Source organism: Eubalaena glacialis, chromosome 14 (genome assembly GCF_028564815.1).
Source record: "Eubalaena glacialis isolate mEubGla1 chromosome 14, mEubGla1.1.hap2.+ XY, whole genome shotgun sequence".
NCBI lineage: Eukaryota > Metazoa > Chordata > Mammalia > Artiodactyla > Balaenidae > Eubalaena > Eubalaena glacialis.
This window is the reverse complement of record NC_083729.1, coordinates 4,707,578-4,728,143: the sequence shown is the minus strand read 5'-3', so window position 1 is coordinate 4,728,143 and position 20,566 is coordinate 4,707,578. Positions and strand designations below refer to the sequence as shown.

Here is a 20,566-nt window from a genome sequence, read left to right as displayed (position 1 = left end):
AAAGAAGAGTGGGATATTTGCTTATCCATATTTAGATGTTTGCCATTTGGGGCTATTATTAAAAACACACAAAGAAACAAATGAAGAGCATTTGGGCCTAAAGCACTTCTTTTTCTCCAGATTTAGTATCATTTCCTTGAGCAAAATTCTCCAAAGTGCAACTGTCTGAAGTAATCATGCGGTTACAAATAAAAATCATGCATTTATCCTTCAGTCATCCCTTCCCCCAGATTAGACCTAGAAATTCTCTGCAGCAGAGCCCACTTCATCATATTAGCAAATGTTCCCTGTAGCTTAACTTATCTTCGGATTGTTTTTCAATTAAAAAAAATTTTAACCCAGAAATTTTTTATCTGACGACCCAAGGTATTTATTATCACATAATGGTAGTTACACTGTAACTAGACTGGTTTCTAGATAAGCAATGTGGTATAAAGTACATAGGGTCCATGGAAGGAAAGATCTACATACAATTTAAGCTAAAATGATACAAACTACACTTGCAGCTTCTAGATGATTATTTTTATTAGCAGTTCATCTAAGGGTTTTTGTCACGTGGGGTCAGTTTATAAATGTCAGCGGTTTTAAAAACTACCATATGGTAATGTTTCAGAAAAAAGAGAAAACTTTTAAACCTTCAGGCAGCATCTTAATGTCCCTTATTTATTTATGTTTTTAACGTACTGAATTGCGATAAAAGTTTAGCACACTGAAGCTGGGTGTAAAAGGCCCTGTGCTGGGAATTCAAAAATGAGTGATAGGCCTGGCCTGCCATTTAGCAAGGAGAGTGTGACAAATAAATGGGGAAGTCTGAATCTCAGAAGGCAAAAGCATGGAGAGCAGTGCTTACCTCAGGGATGTTTTACTCCCAGAGGCCCCACCATGAATCATGCCAAACACTAAAAAGTACCCTCATTTCAGGTTAAATATGATTTTCTATATGACTGTGTCTTAACTCTCAGCTGACTAAATGACAGTTATATTTTGTTGACATAACACGACACGGGTGTTACCATCAATTTTGGCTTTTCAGGTTTTGGACTTCTTTTCTTTTCTTGTTTTTTTTTAATACTTTGGAGCTAATACTTGTTTCCAGGATTTTAAAATACTCAATTTTGCAAAGCTCGCAGGCCCTAGGCACCATGCCTGCTGTGATCGGAGTAAAAGGACGCTGACTCAACTCCGTGTCATCCACAAAATGCCAGGGCAGTTCAGGGACAGGATGAGGTCCAAAGGAGCCACGCAGAGCTCCCGGGAACCGGCAGGAAGAGAAGCAGCTGGTGAGCCAGGATGACCACAGGAGAAGGCAGAGTGCCGAGTCAGGAAAGCGGAGGTGAGCCTGGGATGCAGGGAAAAGCAGGTGATGTGGAGGCAGAGGTATCCTGGGATGCCCTGGACCATGGCAGTGTGTCCAGTGACTGCAGGGAATACAGCCAGCCAAGGACGGCAGGCCAGAGAATGGAAAGGGCAGGCGAAAGGAACACATCTCAAAGATGCAGGGAAAAAAAGCTGGCAGCTCTGAAAGCGGGGATGCAAACAAGGCAGGCACCGTTGCCGGGAATGAGGACGACAGCTTTCCGGAGGTCAGCTAGAGAAGGATGCCTGGGTGGGCAGCTGACCAGCTGGAGAAAACACTCTAGAACATCTTAGGCGAGATGTGTGGACTCAGGCCAGGCACGGGTGGCAAGATTCACCAAGAGGGGACATGTGTGGGAGAGGAGTCTCTCAACCAGTCTCCATTGGGCATCTAGTGATGGAGGACTGCTGGATGCACTTCACCTGACCCTCGACAGCGGGTGGCCAGAAGCCGATGTCCCAGGGCAAGCCAGGTGGACACTGTGAGCCACGGGGGACTCGGGAGAGAAAACCAGGAGGGCTTGCGGCTATTAACCTGAGGCCGGAAGTTGACAGTCAAGGCAGATTTCAATGATCAAGGAGCTTTGTAAAGAAAAATGTTCATCTAAGGCGAGCCCCTCCTTTTACACATTAAACATAAAAGTCCACGGACTTGCATCTGAATTGGTACTGAATGGACTCAGTGGAATGCCTGAATCTGAATAGCGAAGGCTGCGAGAGAAGAGGATGGGCCGAGCTGGGCAGGAATCTCAAGCATCCAGGACTAAACTCAAGAGAGAACTGTCCAGTGACAGTAAACTCGACACAAGTCAGGCCCAGACCTGCTCCTGGCCGGCCCACCAGTGCCGAGTCCCCGGGTGGCCAGGTTCTAGAAGGGGGCAGGGTTGGGCTGGTCACAAGGTCTGTCAGCTGAAAAAGAAACTCACCCCTCCAAGTCCCTTCGGACCATCAGTCCAAGGAAATATCAGGAGAGCCGCATCGGTAATTTTAAATGTTCTGGTATCCACATTAAAAAAAAAAAAAAATGTAAAAATAAGCAAAGGAAGTTCATTTTAGTAATATATTTAACTCAATACAGCCAAACTAAAATCATTTCAACATGTAATCAACTTCAACGTTATTAATAAGATATCTTGCATTCTGTTTTTCACACTAGATCTTGGAAGCCAGATGCTTTCTACACTCAGGGCACAGTTCACGTGGGACTGGCCACAGTTCAAGGGCTCAGCAGCCCCACAGGGCCAGTGGCTGCTGCCTGGACAGCCCCGGCCTCCACCCGCACTCCCCTCTGCCTGCCCGCCTTTGGTTTGCTCCTGCTGTACCAGGAAGAGGTCCCCAAAGAGAGGCCTTATCTGTCAGGCCCCAGGACACAGCCCAAGGCCTCCAACCAGCGGCCCCCGCAGGCAGTAGAGCTGGTCCTCCTGGACAAAGCCTGGACCAGCTGCATGTGGCTGGGGACAGGGAGAAAACAAGGTCACTATCAAGGAAGCATGGCTTCAGGCCAAAGGAAAAGAATCCTAGGAGTGATTGAAGTATTAACAGATAAGAACTGTTCCGGCCACTCTGCTATAGGAAGGGTACATTCATTGAAGGACAAACTGAAAACATTTCCTTCAGAGACTTATTCACGTTTGCACATTCCACAGCCCAGGACCTGGCTTAGCGTGAGGGCTCAATAAATATTTATTGAGCATATTAAAAAGCACGTACCTTACGTTGGAGCTATTTCACAAATAGGAGAAATGGAGAGTGAGCGGTGTTGCTACATGGAAATTCCTATGTGTCCCAAGTGGTTGTTTTTAGTGAAACCGGAATTTATAAAATTACAAAAGTTTACGAGATGGATACCTGTCCGTCCTGTTGATTACTGAACAGCACACCCTATCTTGTTCTAGAAACGCCTCACCAGTCCGCCCCCCCCCAAACCCCGCCCATGGCTCACCCTCACTGTCTATTCCTTAATGATAGGAAATGGGCTACCCCATTTGGAATATCAGGCTTTCAAATCTAATACATTCCAAGTGTCTATTCCTTAATCTGCCTTTCAACCCCCAGGACCAAAACCATTTTGCCAAGTGAATGAATGAACAAAAAGAAAGAAGGAATGACGAGATTGTTTCTGGACTCGATTGTTTCTGGAAAAAGACGCCTACTAAGTTCAACAAATATTTACTGGGCACCTACCATGTCCCAGGCACTGTGTGCCAGGTGTTAGAGGGATACAGAAATGAACAAGACTGGACTGATTTCCTGACCCTCATTGCACCCCAAACCACAAATATCCACGGGAGATTCAGGTGTGCTTGCACTACACTGGTGAGACACTAAGAACATCTAAGCCATGTGCACAGTGGTCTGGACCTCATCCCATATGGATTCTTGCCTTTCAGAGAAGAGCAAGTGAGAGCAGCAAAGACATTGTATTAAATCACAGTCTAGCCACGCACCACACCGGAAGCTCTGTCCTGTCCCATCCACTCGGGGACGCTCTCCCTGCTCCCGTGGTCTCTCACGTTCCCAGCTTCTCTTACTCCCCGGAGTTGCCGTCCAGCCCAGTGCAATGAGACAGAAACAGAGGCAGCCGTGGTGCTTTTGGAAAGGGTGGTTTCCATGATAAAGAAAGACAAATGGATCTGACACCAACTGCCCCACCTCTCCGGCTACCTAAACACGGATGTGAGTGCAGCCTGGAAAGCTATCTGGCCCCGGGGTCCAGGGCAAGACAGTGCAGACACAGGAGACCCTGGGTTGTCAGAGCAGCTGAACGAAGGCCAGCCACCAGCCCCTTCCGTGCCTTGTCACCGAGGACACAGGGAGTGTTGTGTTGCTGGCCAGACATACAGTAACATACAAGGACATACGCACATGTACTGCGTGGCACTGGGAGATGTGTGTTATGGGCTGAACTGTGTCCCCAAAAGATATGCTGAACTCCTAGGTCCCAGCGTCTGGGAACATGACCTTATCAGGGTCTCTGAAGATGATCAGCAGAGCGGGTTCACCCCCAATATGACCGGTGACGAGCCATTTTGCCTCTTAGTCCATCCAGACTTCCCTAACAAAAATTCCACAGACTGGGTGGCTTCTAAACAACAAACATCTATTCCTCACAGTTCTGGAGGCTGGCAGTCCAAGAACAAGGTGCCAGCAGATCTGGTGTCTGGTGAGACCCATTTCTAGTTCACAGACAGCGGTCTTCACCACGTCCTGCCACAGAGAAGGGGCGAGGGAGCTCTCTGGGGTCTATTTTATCAATACAAGGGCACTAATCCCATTCATGAGGGCCCCACCCTCACGACCTCATCTAAACCTATCACCTTGCAAAGTCCCCACCTCCTAGCAACATCCCACTGGGGGTCAGGTTTCAACATACGAATTTGGGGGGCACACAAACCCCGGGTCTATAGCATCACACGTCTGCCTGAGGACAAGAGGGAAGTTAGGAAGGTCTCAACGAGCGAGATTGGGAGAAGCGGGGAGAATGAACATGGAAGCAGAGGCAATTTCTTAGGGTCCTACGAGCTGAGGGACTAAAGATCCCGTTTTTCTTCTTTCTTATACATCCAGCCCACCCACCACTCTACCTCTCACTATCTCAGGCTAATGCTTCATCAAGACATAAAGAAGAAAGAAGAAGAAGCAACTGCGATCCCAGCAGGGACAGCCAGCTCTGTCTGGTCCACACCAGCACTGGCGCTGCCTCACCCCTGCCAAGCGATTAGGAAGAAATATACAGTTTCCGCCAACAAATTCGGCTCCCAAGGCGCCAGCTCTGAAAGCCTTCGGGAAGCTCTTTGTATTCCATTGTCCTAGGACTGTTATGAGCCATGCATGTGGTACCAAGAAGTACCGTGTGGCAATCAGGGTGTCAGGAAAAATCAATTTATGGGACTGTTGGTTTCTTTATGTTCTTAATGTCATAACCAACAGCCAGCCCCCCAGGGTGTTTGCAAGCCTTCCCACTTCCCAGAGCAAAGCTGCTCTGGGAACACACAGCGTACAAGATGTTCTAGAATGCAAACTGGCCCCATGCACCAAAGCAGAGGGGAAGGCACTCAAAAAATAGACTCCTAGGGGACAGAGAACACGCCCACCACTATGGATTATCTTACACGCCCTGTAGGTACAGAACCTCTAACAGCTCCGTTCTTCCATGTGACTCGAGGGTCCCCACCACGTTTACCTGGCAAACCCTCCAGGAACCCTGACCACCTCTTTACCTAGAGCACCTCTGTCTCCCATTAGAAAGATCCAGACTCGTGAGGCTGATGGAGCCTCATCCTCAGCCCCGGGTCCCCGACATCCTCATGAACGCATCCTGCAGTGTCCTGCTCTGTGGCCTGACCTCCCCAAAGAGAAAGCATCTCTCGATTTGCTCAGATCTTGCTGGAGAACAGAATGTGAACCCTGATCCCATCTCCTTGTCGATAACCTGCCTCAGCTTCCCTTTTGAACCAGGTTTCTCTATCTTGGATTCAATCACAGAGCAAGAATTCATTTAGAGAGAGCACGCACGATAGGCACTGAGGGAATGCAAACATGAAGAAGTTCTTACCCTCGTAGAGCTTATAATTTAGTAAAAGAAATGATAGGAGGGAAAAACAAAAGACAAGACAAAAATTCAGTGATGAACAAAGCCAACCATTAAAAAGTAGAGTTCAAAAAAAAAAAAATGATAAAGTTACAGGAAAATTAGATTAGAGAGGTTTAAGTGCAATTACAGGTTCTGAAAAAATGTTGCTGTGGAAACACCTGGTAGAGAAGAGGCTCCCAGCTCACGGGAGAAAGAGGAGGCTGGGGCCTGGAAGGACAGGGGCCTGGCTGGAGCCCCAGGTCTGCCATTCCGTCCTCCCTGCTCCGCGCCTGCATTTTCTCATCTGCAAGACGCCAGTGCTGGCGGAGTTGGCCTCCACGGCCCCCACGTCGATGAACCCACAGCTTTAAGAAAAAGGCAACATGTGTGTGAAGCCTGGAAGGATCATTAGGAATTTGGCAAGTGGAGGTGGTGGGAGAATGTTCCAGGGCCTACATGTGGAAGCTGCGGACAGATCAGCCTGGAAAGACGGGCTGGAACCAAGTGAGGAAGAGTCACGGAAGCTCGATCCAGGGGCACACGCGTGACTTAACAAACAACGGTGTCTCAGCAGGAAAGTGACAAGAGGTCAGTGGTGAGCCTGGAGGCGGACACCACTGGGAACCACAAAAATCGTCCCGGGAAAGTGAAACAATATCTGCATGATCCTGGCCTCAGAACACTACTGAAGAGACTGTCCTACCTTGAGGTCAAAGAGGCCCCTAATGCAGAGGTCTGCGCACTTTCCACCCATGAGCCGGGGGAGAAAGCAGCCGCTCTGCCCAGGAGGCTGCCCTTCCTGTAGGGTGTGTGGGCAAGCCTCCCCGCGGAGGGGGCAGCAAGGGGTGGCCAGCGGGGCTGTTCTGGAACGTGGGAGCGCCGGCAGACCTGCCAGCTACAGAGGACAAGCAGGGAGGGGATGCGAACACCACCTGCCACTGGCCAGGTACCACGCCCCAGATGCAGAGACAGACTGTCAAAGAACCGCTCCCTGGCTACCTGCGCGGCTAGCGGGTCAGTGGAAGTCTGAAAGGCATTCTGTTCTCCTTCGATGCAGCCTGCACAGCCCACCTCCCTCCAAACCACCTTTAAACGCTGCCACCTCAACATCAAACATGCCCTGTTTCAAAGGACTGTTTGAAAACTGACCATTTGGAGGCCAAAACATGTCCCAGGTCAACCATATCATAGGGTTCCATCTTCTGGGTCTGGAATCCCCTGCCCCACCAACTCCGCCCGGGTTCTTTCCTGCAGGGTGGAGCCGGCAGGAGCAGGGGTGACCCCAGTCTCACTGCCGTCCTTCGCTGCGGCTCACTTCCAGCTCGGAGCTTCCCCACTGCAGGCCCGGCTGCCATCACCTGGGGAATCACAGCAGCCTTGCTCAGGTGACCCCGCAGACAGGGCGTGGTGACGCTGGGTTGTAAAAACCACGGCTGCTGCTGGGCTTCCTCTCATCTTCCCTGAAGCCTCTCTCCTCTACCAAGGAAACTGGGGGCAGGAAGGGAAAAGAAGGGAAGACTTCTAGGACAGAGGCTCCAAAAGCAAAGAACGAAAGTCCCCCGCACTGCTGGGATGGTCCAGAAGATTCCAGAAGTGAAAGCAGCGGCGTTGCACCCAGGAGCTTGGTTTGAACAGGGTTCAGAGATAGCCGGGCCACCCTCCAGCAGGACAGGGCCTCAGCCCCACTGGGCCGGCCCGAAGTTCCCTTCCCACCCCGGGCAGTTTCTGGCTGTTCCCAGCCCCAGAATTTGACCCTGACCTTCTCATTCGCCTGGTTAACCGGGACTCATCCTGCAGGTCCCAGCCAGCATCAATGGCTCCAGCGGGCAGACTGCTCACACGCCCCACCCCAGCGCTAGAACAATCCGTGACTGGCTACCTTCCGCCCCCCAGACCGTAGCCGCCTCAAGGTCACGGAAGATATCCTTTTCCACAGGACTCTGGGTTCCCTGCCAGCTTCAACATGTACCACGTCCCTGGCCTTGGACGCCACACCTTCTCCTTGTCCCTCTCACCTCGGTAGGTTGGGGACAGTAGAGATGCCTGTCCTACGGGCCAAGTGAGAACTGGGTCCGAGCACACAGAGCACTTCCTATCAGCACCTGGTGATGGAAAACGCTAAATGAACACCTACTGTTCCCTGGCTCTCCAGAGCCAAACTCCAGGAGACTATAACATGTTGGTGGACATGCTTCTTCATGCTCCCCAGGAACTTATTTTTTCTCTGTAACACTGCATCCAGCTTGTCTACTTGCTTCTTGGTGAAAGCCCTACTCTGCGTCTATCTATAGGCCATTCAGGAAACACAATCCGATTCAGGCTTTAGATTCCAGGAAAGAAGGAAGATGCAGACTCTCATCACCAAGGGGCCACCCTCTTCAAAGCCCATCTCTCAAATTATCATCTTTGAGAAAAGCCATTGTTCTGAAAGCAGAAATATATATAATGTTTTTTCTTGCAAAATTCTTTAAAAATGGTTGCATTGGCAATATTGATGCTCCTGGAAAAGACCTTTAAAGCAGCACATTTTTATATCTGGATCTTGGAAATCATTTAGACCAACACCTTAGTTTCACAGTTGAAGGAACTGGGGCCACACAGGGAGATTAAGACACTTGCTCAAGGTCACAGAGCTGGGTCAGAAAGTTGTACAAGCTCTGCCTTTCAGCCCGAATCCCCAGCAGGTATGTGAACAGTTGCTTCCATTTAATTTCTTCATCTAATTAAGAAAAGGTATTCATGTGTATCAGTAATGCAGAAACAAAGGAGAGAGGAGGCTGGTTCCAGAAATGATTGCCTCACATGACTTTTCCAGTCTTAAAGGAAAGAACCTTCAACTTAGTTCTCGGGTCTCCAAGGTAGGAAACTACCCAAGGGAATACGGAGAGGGTTCATCTTCCGTAGAAGCATTCCATTCTACTCACAGCCTCATAGCTGCCTCTGATCTTCCACACCCGAGGGATCCAGGGGAGGTCCTTATTGGCCAGATGCCCTGGAAGAGTCTGAGGGGCTCCAGACCACCAGACCCCAGGGCAGCTGACACGCCTTCATCCTCCCAGTTCTAGGGTGGAACAGGAGAAAGAACAGCAGACCGTCGGGAGAGCTGATGCCAGGCCCAGGCCAGCCATGGCCCTCTGTGTCGCTGGGGCCCCTGACCTCCCCCCTCCAGCCCACAGTGTCCTCAGTGACAGTGGGCCGGCCGGCCTGGTGATCTGTGCTGACCAGCGAGCTCTGAGATGTTCAGTCTGCGGGGACAGACTTCCCCTGTCTCTACACCAGAGAGAAAGGCTCTCAAGAACGAGGAGAAATGTGCACAAAAGAAGGCAGTGGGGACAAATTATGAACCACAGTGGAAAAAACAGGCAACGTGGCTCCCGGCGTCTGGCCCTGCCGCCGTCTGGCCTAGCAGCACGTTCACCCGCTAAATGCCAGCAGCTTCAACTGAAGTGTGGGCAGTCCCTTCCAAGTCCCAAACCACATCGAGCCCACAAGCCAAGCCCTGAACTCAGGTGAAGACCTGGATGCAGGGATTACACTCGATCAAAGTAAGGGCACTGGAACACGCTTCTAAAACACAGGGATTGGAAAGTGCTCTTGCAGGTTTCAGTACCGCCATCTTCACGGCCCGTGGGCGCCCACACCATCACCCGCCGGCTGCAGCTCTGCCCCCAGCCCTTGAGTTCTCCCTTCCAGCTCCTCTTCCAAGCGCCCTGACTCTTGAATCCGAGCTTCTTTAAACAAACTCCCAAACCCCAGTGGTGCTGGATCTGGAAAAGGCCCCTCCCATTAAAATTCGGTCATTTGCACCTTGTTTTCTCCTGAGGTTCTGGATCCATGCCTGACCTTTGATAACGGGCACAGGTGGAAGCCCATGCTGGGGACTAAAGGCGACACACCCCACACTGGACAGTAAGGTGTGGTCCCCATCCTTCAACCGCGCCTTCACCACTCTAAACCAGGGCCCAGCTCACTCTCCAAAAGCATCAATGGCGCCCACTGCCACAGGATCAAGGCCAAAGGAGGCCTGGAATTCAGAATTTCACCATCTACCCTCATCTGACCGCTCTAGGCATAATTCCTTTGCACTCTCTAAAAAATAATAAAAGCAAAAATTAAAAAGGTGCTGGAAAACTGCAGAAGACCAGGTCCCGAGTCTCAGTACCAGGAAAGGGAACACCTGGGCTGCAGGCCTGGGGGAAAGTTCGAGGGTCACACTTTGTGTTCCTTCCCCCTTCCTCCGCTGGGCAGTTCCTTCTGGCCTGGGGCCCTTCCTGTCACCTAGAACCTGCCCCTCCTTCAAGCTCTGACCCAGTACCAGGCTCCCCAGCAGCTGGGCCCCTCTTGCCCCTGCCTCTACCTCCTGGGCACGCACAGAGCTCACAGCTCTTCAGGCAGGTGTCCGCACACCGCACTTTCCGTCTCACACTTTACTATCCGCACAGCTTATCTGCCAGCTGCCCCAGGCCAGATTCACTGGAATGTGTCCTTATCAGATCCCCAGGCCCGCTCCTAGAAAAAGGCTTTCCTCCCACAACAGTTCAAAGCAAGATGTGAGGTCCGTCTCTAGTTCAGGGACCAGAGCTCCCTCCCCCCGCAGGGCAGCAGGATCCCCTGGGGCTACTCCCCTGGGGCTCCCTCACCCGGCCTGGCACAAGGTCAGCATGGGATACTTGTCGAGCGAGATTTTTATTATTATTATAGTTGTTCACTGGGAAGAGGGCAGGCAGAGAGAACTTCTGGAGTGCCCATCCAGAGGTCTGCCTATGGAGATCATTAGGGTGCACGAGGCACCCCTTCCTCCCCGCGACCCTGAGCCTCCAGGCTCGCAGGAGCGCCCGGAGCTGGGTGCCCAGGGCGGTACGGGGAAGCTGGGCAGCCACCGCCGGAGGGTGGGGCGGGGAGACCCGCAGGGAACTTTCCGCGCGCCCCTGGGGAGGGGACGGCTTGGAGGAGCGAAGCGGGCGGCCGCGGGCATCGGGCTCCGGGATGTGCCCCGCGGAGGACGCGGCGCCGGCCCACTCTGGCCGGGCTGAACCTTCCCGACGGCCCCCCGCCCCGCGCCCCGGCGGCTCGCCCTCGCCAGACCCGGTCCACCGCGGTGGTCCGTCCCGCGGCCCCCAACCCAGGGCCGCCACCTCGTCCGCGGGACCGGCCGGAGCGCGGGGACGCGGCGCTGCAGACCCAGCGGACCGGGAGGCGGGCGGGGTCCCGAAGGGGTCGCGGCACTGGAGCCACCGAGGGGCAGGGCCAGGGTGGCGCCCTGGACGCGGACCGGCCCTCGCCCCTGCCCGATCCCGGCGCCCGAGGCCGGCTCGGCACGGCCACCTCTCTCGGGCCCCTCGGCCGCGCCCGGCTCCCGCGAGGCCGACACAAAGGGGACGCGCGTCACCCACCTGGTCCCGCGCGGCAGGGGCCCTGGGGCCGCCGCTCCTGCTCGGCCACGGGCGGGGCTCCGCGCGCCGCGCCTAGGTCCGCGGTCCGGGGCCGGGTGTCCGCGCTGCGCGTCCGCCGCCCCGCCCGGAGGTGCCCTTTATTCCCGCCCTCCCTCCAGCCGGGGCGCACGGCCCGCGGGGGGAGAGTGGGCGGCGGCGCCGAGTGGCACAAAGACGCGGGGAGCACAGGCTCGGCCCGAGCGCCCCCGCCCGGCGCGCAGCGCCCCCTGCCGCCCGCCCGCCGCGCCCGCCGCCGCGCCCCGCCCTCGGCCGCGCAGGCCCGCGGGGACACCCGGTGCCCGAGGACCACCCGGACCTCACGCCGCCAAGAGGAGCACAGGGCGCGTCGTCCGGAGGCAGCCAGAAGATTGCCCCAGATGCCGATGCGCCGGGGAGAAACGATCAGCAAGACAGGAGAGAAATGGGTGACCCCAAAACACTCTTAGCCGGGTGATAGAAAGAGCACTGCCTCAGAGCAGATCGGGGCTCCCAGAACCTGGGCTTGATGCCCCGGCGTGTGGGGACCTTGAGATGAAGGCTGAGGGCCTTTCCACGCCAGCGTCACGTGGAATGTCTTTGCTTCCCACTACCTGATTGCTTGGACGGACGGAGAAGAGGAGGCAACTTGTCTGGTCCTTCCTTCTGGGGATTCCCGAGATCCAGGCACAGCAGTTTATTTCCTATTCTTGGGGTTTCTAGCTTGTTAGAGCCAAAGATCTTTGAAGGTAGAATCTTCCTGTAAGATTTCTCTTTGCCACTCCCTCTAGTAGCTGGAAGTTGCACCAGTGCTAAATTATATGTCTCAGGCATGCGTATCTGAACAAAACCTATTGGTGCCTATGAAAGAATGCCTCCTTCAATAGACAGACTCTTTTCTCCAGAAGTATGGGAAAACCCACCACCATAGCTTTCTTCAACATGAATTCTAATGCCATCACCTACGGGCCCAGTGACCTTAAGCAAGTTACTTAACTTCTCTGTGCTTTGATTTTCTTATCTGAAAAATACAGATGGTCATCGAGATCTTGGCAGGGGTTAAATAAGGCAAATATGCATAGAGCAATCTCAACATAACTGGAAAATTGTAAGGATTCCATAGTCCTTAGCTGTTATTTGTCTCGTTTTCCCCCAGACTACAAGATTCTTAACTATCTTGACACTGCATCATTTGTCTTCCTCTAGTACATAACCATCTTTTTAAAAATAATAATCATAATCATAATAAATCTTCTCATCTACATTGAGAAGTTATTCCGGTGAATATTTTTCCTCCCCAAATATGAATGAGCACTTCTGATGTCTTTGTCTAATTCTTTGTACAAATGTCATCTTTCAAGGAAAAGGCACAATGGGAAGAATTCCAACAATACTTGGTTACTGCAGCCTCTCACCAGAAGATGAAAATGATTCTGCATAAAGGCCTGAGCTTCACAGAAAATATATTCACCCCTTCTATACGCTGGTTGTGGTACCAGGAATGTACTGGTGTGATACTGCTTATGAATGAATGATTAAATGAATGAAAGGATGACAGCAAGTAGCAGGGAGGAGGATGAACGGGCCCATACTGAGATGCAGATGTTTGTATGGTTAGCAGGGGCATGGGAATGGGGATGGGGGGAGGGCTGGCAGGAAGAAGGCTGAGGTGCAAAGCCAACTTCTTACCCAACTGAGCCACTGGGTCCTTAAGCAGTGACGTGTGTGTGTGTGTGTGTGTGTGTGTGTGTGTGTGACTTCATTCCCATGTATGTTTGTTTGTCTTTGTTACCATCATTTTTGTTGGGGAGATGGGGAAAGAGGACGCCATCATTGACAATACAGTTTGCAGCAGGCCATACATTGCATCTCAAATGTCGTTTTTCTCTATGAAATCTTCCCAATCCATCACTGCTTTCCCCACCTCCAGGAGTCTGAAGTTGTATAATAGTTTGTCTCCATGCTGATCATGGCATCTCTTAGACTTCATGCTTTGGATATTTACTGCCTGATTTTATTAGGTCGTGAGATTCTGTAGAACAGCAATGAAGTAATTTTGTATGGAATTTCCCAGAGGGCCTTGAACATAGTAAGTGCTCAATAAATAAAGACTAGAGTCATCTGCTCTGAGCTGTGCCACTGAGCAACCTTCCTGGTTCTCTCCAATGTCTCTCAAGGTCACGTCCACCCATCACTGGTTGGTCTTCTGTCCGACTGACCCTCTGCACAGGTCACGGCTCTCAACCATCTCACCCAGAGGTTTGTCAGGTCAAGATCACTTTAAAAAATACCCTTTGTTGCTAAGCGTTTGTGCCTGTGGGCAATGTGACTCATCATTCACTCTCTGAACAAGCCCCTTTTTGATTACCTACTAAGGGCAAGATTCTTGTGCTAGATGGTTACAGGCCAGGGAATCAGTGCCACAGTAAATAAATGGTCCAGAGGCTGGAGAAATGGAAGTCTGTTATGAAGTTCCTCCTTTACATAGAAAATTGAGCGAAGCTCAAGATTCACACTGGTGGCTTAAAATAGAACATTTTTAGACAGTGGAGTTTGTATGAATTCATCATCACACATTCTGAAAGTATAGAAAATTCACATTTCTTTAATTTTTAAAATTAACTTAAATTCAATTCCTTATTTCTAGAGTAGCAAGCAATCAAAATATCAGTTGCTGTTCTACTTCTCTCTCCCTAGAGGCGACAGGAATCTGGGGGATTTTACAGTGCTGAGATATGGGATGTAACCTGTCATCTTCAGCCCATCACGCTGTCCATCGAGCAGTCCCTTCTCCAAGCCCTGCAGTCCCTTGCAAGCAGGCTGTGCTCAGCTTCTCTCCCAGGTACACGGGAAGCTGAGAGGTCCCCCACCTCCCAGGGCGATGCCAAGTCTCTGCCGCTCTCAGGGCCTCTTGGGAAAGCTTTCCTTGTCCAGCCCCTGCCTCCCTTCCCACAAAGACCCCCTCTCTTTCCTTCGCAGCCTAGATGTCCCAAATAATCTCTTGCGCAGGTGGAGCATCGCATAAGGAACCCAGAGAGGCTGTCTTCACGCAGCTCTGCCTTCTGCCGTACAAAGACCCCTGGAGCTAGAAAAAATGCAAGGCTCCAGGTATTTTCCCAGAACACGTGGAGAGGAAATGCAAAAAAAGCAAAACTACCTTACCGTCACAATAAAGTGTGTGGTCAAAACAACAAAGCATGATAGCTTAAGGAAGAAAAACAGAACTTCAGGAAAGAAAGTACAAGCGAAGGGGAAATTCATCCTTGCAATCACTTAACAACAGCACTGCTAGGGGTGAATTGTGTCCCCCAAATTCATAGGTTGAAGTTCTAACCTCCACCACCTCCTGATATGACCCTATATGGAAATAGGGTTGTTGCCGATGAAGTCGTACTGGAGAAGAGTGGGCCCTAATCCAATACAACTGGTGTCCTCATAGAAAGGGTAAATTTCGAGACAGGCACACAGGGAGGACACCATGGGAACATGAAGGCAGAGATGAGGTGATGCCTCCACAAACTAAGCATCAGCAAGGATTCCAGCTAAGCCCCAGAAGCTAGGAGAAGGCCTGGAACAGATTCTCCCTCTCAGCCCTCAGGAAGAACCCACCTTGCCGGTCCCTTAATCTCAGACTTCTAGCCTCCGAAACTGTGAGAAAATAAGTTTCCCTTCTTTAAGCCACTCAGCCCATAGTATTTTGTTTCAGCAGCCCTAGCACACTAATACAAGTAGCTAGAAAGTGCCCATGTGTGACTACGATTTAGAGAATAATTTCATAACAAAAATAAAAACGTCATACCAAGGTGATAAAGTACATGCTAATAAGCAAGAAGGTTACCATGTTAATAAAAAAGTAAAGATATTTTTCTGGCACCCTCTCAGAAAGTAAAGGCATTTTCTGTCTTGTTCACCACTAACTCCAGCACAGTAAGAACAAGTTCTGGGCACTTAATAAATATTTGTAGAAAGAAACAGATGAATCTTGTCTTCCAGGACTCTCTGCTACCTTGTACTTCTATATGGCTCAGATGCAAAGGCCATAGGTTCTACACAGACATTTAGACCAGAGAGAAAATTTAATCTCATCTTTTCATTTCACACATAGAAACACTGAGGTTTAAAGTGGCCCTTGAAGGTCCCAAGATCACTGCCAGTTAGTGACACCCACGGTACTATTACTCAAGGTTCTTGGCTGATTCAGTTATTCTCACGTTTTATTATATTGCTTTTCTAGAACAATCAATAGGATATGACCCTCGTGGCTTGACAGAATTTTAAAAGGCTTTTCCAGTTCTGAAGGAATGACTAAGTTATACTCAACATTAGATGGACTTAATTGTGGGCAGACATTTGATGCTCACTAAACATCCACGTGCTTCCCCACGTCTTGCAGCCCCTTGCAGGTAGGAGGGGGCATGTGACTCATTTTGTTCACCAGACTGTGCGCAGGATTGTCACTTCTGAGCTAAGGCAGAGAGAAGAACTTCAAGACCTCTAACTGGCCTGGCCTGTCCCCATCACAGTGAGCACACAGCCACCTAGTGAGACGGTTGGACCCTACGGTGAAATCAGTCTGGGTCCCTGGGTTACCTCCTGTTAGGTAATTCTTCTGGTAATTCCCAGAAGAATGTACACTTGCATGTGTTAAGCTATGGAAACCTAGTCTACACTTACTAATGCCTTCGTTTTAGACTTGCTGTCGAGTCACAGTAATTCACTGTGGGTCTTAAGGAGAGTCAATGTGCAGTACCAGCTAAGTAAAATGAGTCATCAAGTCTTAGACGTGAGAGCACGTTTGAGGCAGGTGGCCAGGAGCCAGAGAATATGGGAACCTGGAAGGAATGGAGGTATCAGAGAGGCAGAAAGGCAACACCGCGAGGAAATCAGGCGAGAATCAGAACAGAGATTGTGGTGCCCGGAGCTCATTCCTCATGCGTGTGGCCACGTGGTATAACGTCTTAAAGGTTTACAATAAAGGCTGAGAGGGGAACAGGACATGAAGCTCCGTCCACTGGACAGGGTTTGGGTGAGATTTGACAGGTCGATGCTGTAGTGCCTTGCACAGACCCGCCTATAGAACCTGAGTTCTTCCATCCTAACATGGAACCATGGTTCCAGGCAGCACTCACTCCCCAAGCTGCCTGGAGTGAGGGGGTGTCGACAGCTCACTTCCTGGGAATTCTCCTCTGCCAAAGGAAGCTGCCTCGCCCGGATGTCTGGAGGCAGTGCTTCCAATCATCGGTCCATTGGGAGTTAAAGGCCCGCTCAGCTGCATGAATTTGGAACGTTCCTGAAGGGTCCCAGCCACGTCCCATCAGCTGAAGCTCTATCGCAACCGCCTCCCAGCGCCTCTGCTCCCCACTCCCTGCGAGAGCCATTCAGAGAGCATCCCCTGCCAGGAAGCTTCCATGTCAGAGCCTGCTTCCCAGAGAGCTGACCCGGACATAGTGAACAGCGGGAAGAGCCCCAGCACAGCCACAGAGGGGAGAACCAGGACACATCAGGCGGGCTCATCTGGTTGGGCGAGGCAGCGGGTTTGTCTACCAGAAATGCGGGTGGAGGGTGGGTCCTGGGCGGCCAGGATCCACGGGGCCTTGGGTACCACCTGTGGATGGACAGTTCTGGGGGACCATGGGAGTAAGAATAGAACTGGGGCTGCAAAGACCCTTTCTGGACCTAAACAGACCTGGAGACCCCTTTAGAGATCCTTGTTTCTGTTTGTTCCTAAGAACCATTTGATTTTTTTGCATTTAACTTTTATTCTGCTATGATTTTAAAGATACTTTCTTTTAAGGAGATTATTCCATCTCTTTAAGTTCTCTAACCCCGGACAAGCTGGCAAACCTCTCCTGATATTTCAGACCTCGGTTCACTGCTGTTGCCTTTGGTGTCGTTAGGTCATCAGCCTTTGTGCCTGACCCGAGCTCTCATACTTTCCTCACTCTCGTGGTGTCCATGGCTCTGGCACCATGGTTCCATGTTAGGATGGGAGAATGCAGCTTCCTCTTCCTCCGTCCCCATCCTGCATGTGCATGAAGGTCTGTATCAACTCTCTGTCTTCCCCTTTCCTTCCTGTCCTATTTCATATCTGTATGAATGCTGGATACCAGGCTGTATTTCTGAGAACTTTTTCTTATCACAGGATCTCAGGGTAAGGCCACATCTCATTTCCCTGAAAGAAGATGCACATTCAGAACATCTAATCATCAAGAGAAGGCTCCACAGACTCAAGCAAACAAACAAATAACAACCAAGCAATACCTGGAGTTGCTGAGTCTGGGTGTCCCGGGAGGCGGGGAGGCGGAGGGAATACCCTGCTCCCAGAGCCTGGAGCCTGGGCGAGTCCTCCCCAGTGTTACCGACCGGTGGTCTCTGCGACATGAGGGCAGCAGGAATTGCTTACCTGGCACGCAATCAGCCAGCACCTTGGTCTTGGACTTCCAGCCTCCGGAACTGTGAGAAATAAATGTCTGTTATTTAAGGTGTATTATTATGGCCACCTGAGCTGACTGCAACAGGTCAGGTCAGTGCAAACAACACTTGAATAAAGTGACATCTGTGTTATGATGGAAGGAGTGACGAGGTACCCCTTGTGAAAATGCACAGCTCCTGCTTCATACACACACACACACACGTCTTGTGACTCCTCAGTATCAGCTTATGGGGAGGAATTCTTGGAAACTTATTACAACCCAAACCCCAAGAGAGAACTGATAGAAGTCAGTCTATTCAGACATGGAGCTAAGGGGGTTCAGGGTGAGAGATCATGATTTATAATAAGAAATACATATTTGGTCTTCATCCTCATTCCTGGTGCAGAGCTCCTAAAACCCTTGGACTTTCCTGAGTGATGCTGTTACTAGGTTCTTGGACTCTTTAACCACTAGAAATTGATTAGAGGTCAGGTGAGGAATTGAGGCAAAGGCTTTATTGGGACTCATGCTGCAGCAGGAGGGAGTGAAAAAAAGTAACAGGTTTCCTTGTTTGCTCCCCAGAGGGGGGGAGCTGGTCCCTTAAATGGGGTGGGGGGGGATAGATGGGTCAGGCAGGAGGGGCGTCTTGGATGGCTTGCCCACCCCTTTGGTGGTGCTGTGTGCAGGGGGCATGTGCGGTCCCCTGCTTTTTCTCCCAGCACCTCAGAAGTGGCAGTTGGGTTTTAGCCTTTTTGTATCTTGTTCATAATTTGCCCCAACTGTGCAAGTGCACAGTTACTTTTAGTCCCTATAGTTTCTTTTTATTCCATTGCTGTAGGAGACATTTGTCCAGGTGCAAGCATTTAGGTAAGGGGGTCCCGGGTCCCAGGTCCCAGCCTATCTCAATGACGTCAATACGGATGTCTTTTGCTACGCTACTGAGGGGACTTTGGGAAAGCCCCTAGGCCACCTCTGGTGGGCGGTGATTGCCAGGGCACCAACCATGTGATTAGGGGGCTAGAACTTTCAGTCCCACCCCCAGACCTCCAGAGGGGGAGTCCAATCACCAGTGGCTAATGATTTAACCAGTCATGCTACGTAATGAATCCTCCATAAAAACCCAAAGGGATGGAGTTCAGAGAGCCTCCAGGTTGGTGAACATGTGGAGACTGGGAGAGACTGTTGCCCCTGGAGAGGGCATGTAAGCTCTGGGTCCTTTCCCCGTACCTGGCCCCCTGCACCTCATCCATCGGCTGTTCCTAAGCTATATCCCTTCACAGTAAACTGGTAATCTAATAAGTAAAATGTTTCTCTGAGTTCTGTGAGCTGGTCTAGCAAATTAATCCAATCCTAGGAGGGGGTCCTTGGAACCTTCAATATAGCTGGTCAGTCAGAAGCACAGGTGACAACCTGCAGTTGTGATTGGCGTCTGCGTTGGGGGGGGGGTGGTGAGGGGCATTCTTGTGGGACACAGCCCTTAGCCTGTAGAATCTGATGCTACCACCAGGTAGAGAGTGTCAGACTTGAGCTGAATTGTAGGACATCCAGCTGGTGTGGGAGAATTGCTTGGTGGTGTGGAAAAACTCACACATGGGAATTAGGAGCAGAATCAGACAAGGACAGGACTTCCCTGGTGGTCCAGTGGGTAAGACGCCACGCTCCCAATGCAGGGGGCCCGGGTTTGATCCCTGGTCAGAGAACTAGATTCTGCATGCACGCCTCAACTAAGAGTCCTCATGCCACAACTAAGAAGTCCACGTGCCGCAACTGAAAGATCCCACGTGCCGGCAAGGAAGATCCCGGAGTGCCACAGCTAAGACCTGGTGCAGCCTAAAAAAAAAAGGAATCAGGCAAGGACAAGCCGAGATGGCCCCAAGTGAAAAAATAAATCACTTTTGGGCAGTTCCCCGGATCATCCAGGAATGAGCTTGCACAGGGAAGCTTTCTTTTCATTATTATATGTATATTTTCTAGATAAAGTGAATTCCCAGAGCACGAGTTTTATTCACATTCATAATCAAATACGTAAACAACTAAAAAATGAAATCCAGTGATTTTTTTTCAAACTAACTGCGGTTTTTAGAATACCATTGAATCTCTTCTCATCTTTTTGTGTGAATTGTTAAGAACTGGCTGTTCTCATTAAAGTGTAAGAACGCTAATTGGCTTTAAAACCCTTCATAAGATATTAGTGGAAAATAAAATTAAGTAAGAGCTCAATTCTATTAAAACTATGCATTTCTGGACATATGCATGAAATGAATTAGCAGTTGCCTCTGGGTGATAACAGTTATGGGTAATTTTTATTTTCTTCATTTTGCTTTACTCTGTTTTTCAAATATTCTCCAAATACATATTCTTTTTAGAATCACGGGGGAAAAATGTGGTTAAAGTCTTTCTGGTCTTTCAAACCCAGCTCAATGGCATCTGAGTTGAAATTGCTATGTGGGTTTTCTGTGTAATTTCCCAGCCTTTTCCCCTGACTGGTACGACATGTGCCCGCAGTGGCTTGACACTGGGTTGTGTACCCCAGATGTGTCTGTCCTTGTCCCAGCCACGATGACAGAGGACCTTGGCTGCCCCTTGAGTTTCTTTCACTGTCTTCAAGCCCCTGGATTTGACCTCTGTCCCAGGGGCTGGAGCCCAGGGTTGGCATGTATCCAGGATGGGAAAAGGTAGTGAGGCCATATCCTTCCTGAAGAAGTGAGTACTTGTAACTGGAGATCAAGTGCAAGGACACGTCTGAGAAATGCCGCATGTCCGAGGAGGACCAGTCCGCGTCTGGAGGATGTGAGGTGGGCACTGGAGCCAGGGAT

At 50.6% G+C, this 20,566-nt stretch overlaps 1 protein-coding gene across 6 annotated transcripts in view; it reads right to left on the bottom strand.

The window, feature by feature from the left end:
* RNF144A (ring finger protein 144A) overlaps positions 1-11,546 on the bottom strand; it is a 114,032-nt gene extending 102,486 nt beyond the window's left edge. For 5 of the 6 annotated variants that reach the window (XM_061211135.1, XM_061211133.1, XM_061211132.1 and 2 more), the window contains exon 1: positions 11,323-11,546. The gene's annotated coding sequence lies outside the window, so the exon portion shown is untranslated. Of the gene's footprint in view, positions 1-2,282; positions 2,317-11,322 lie in introns of those variants that run through there. The other variant, XM_061211134.1, reaches the window with a different exon arrangement.
* Between the last annotated feature and the right edge of the window lie 9,020 nt (positions 11,547-20,566).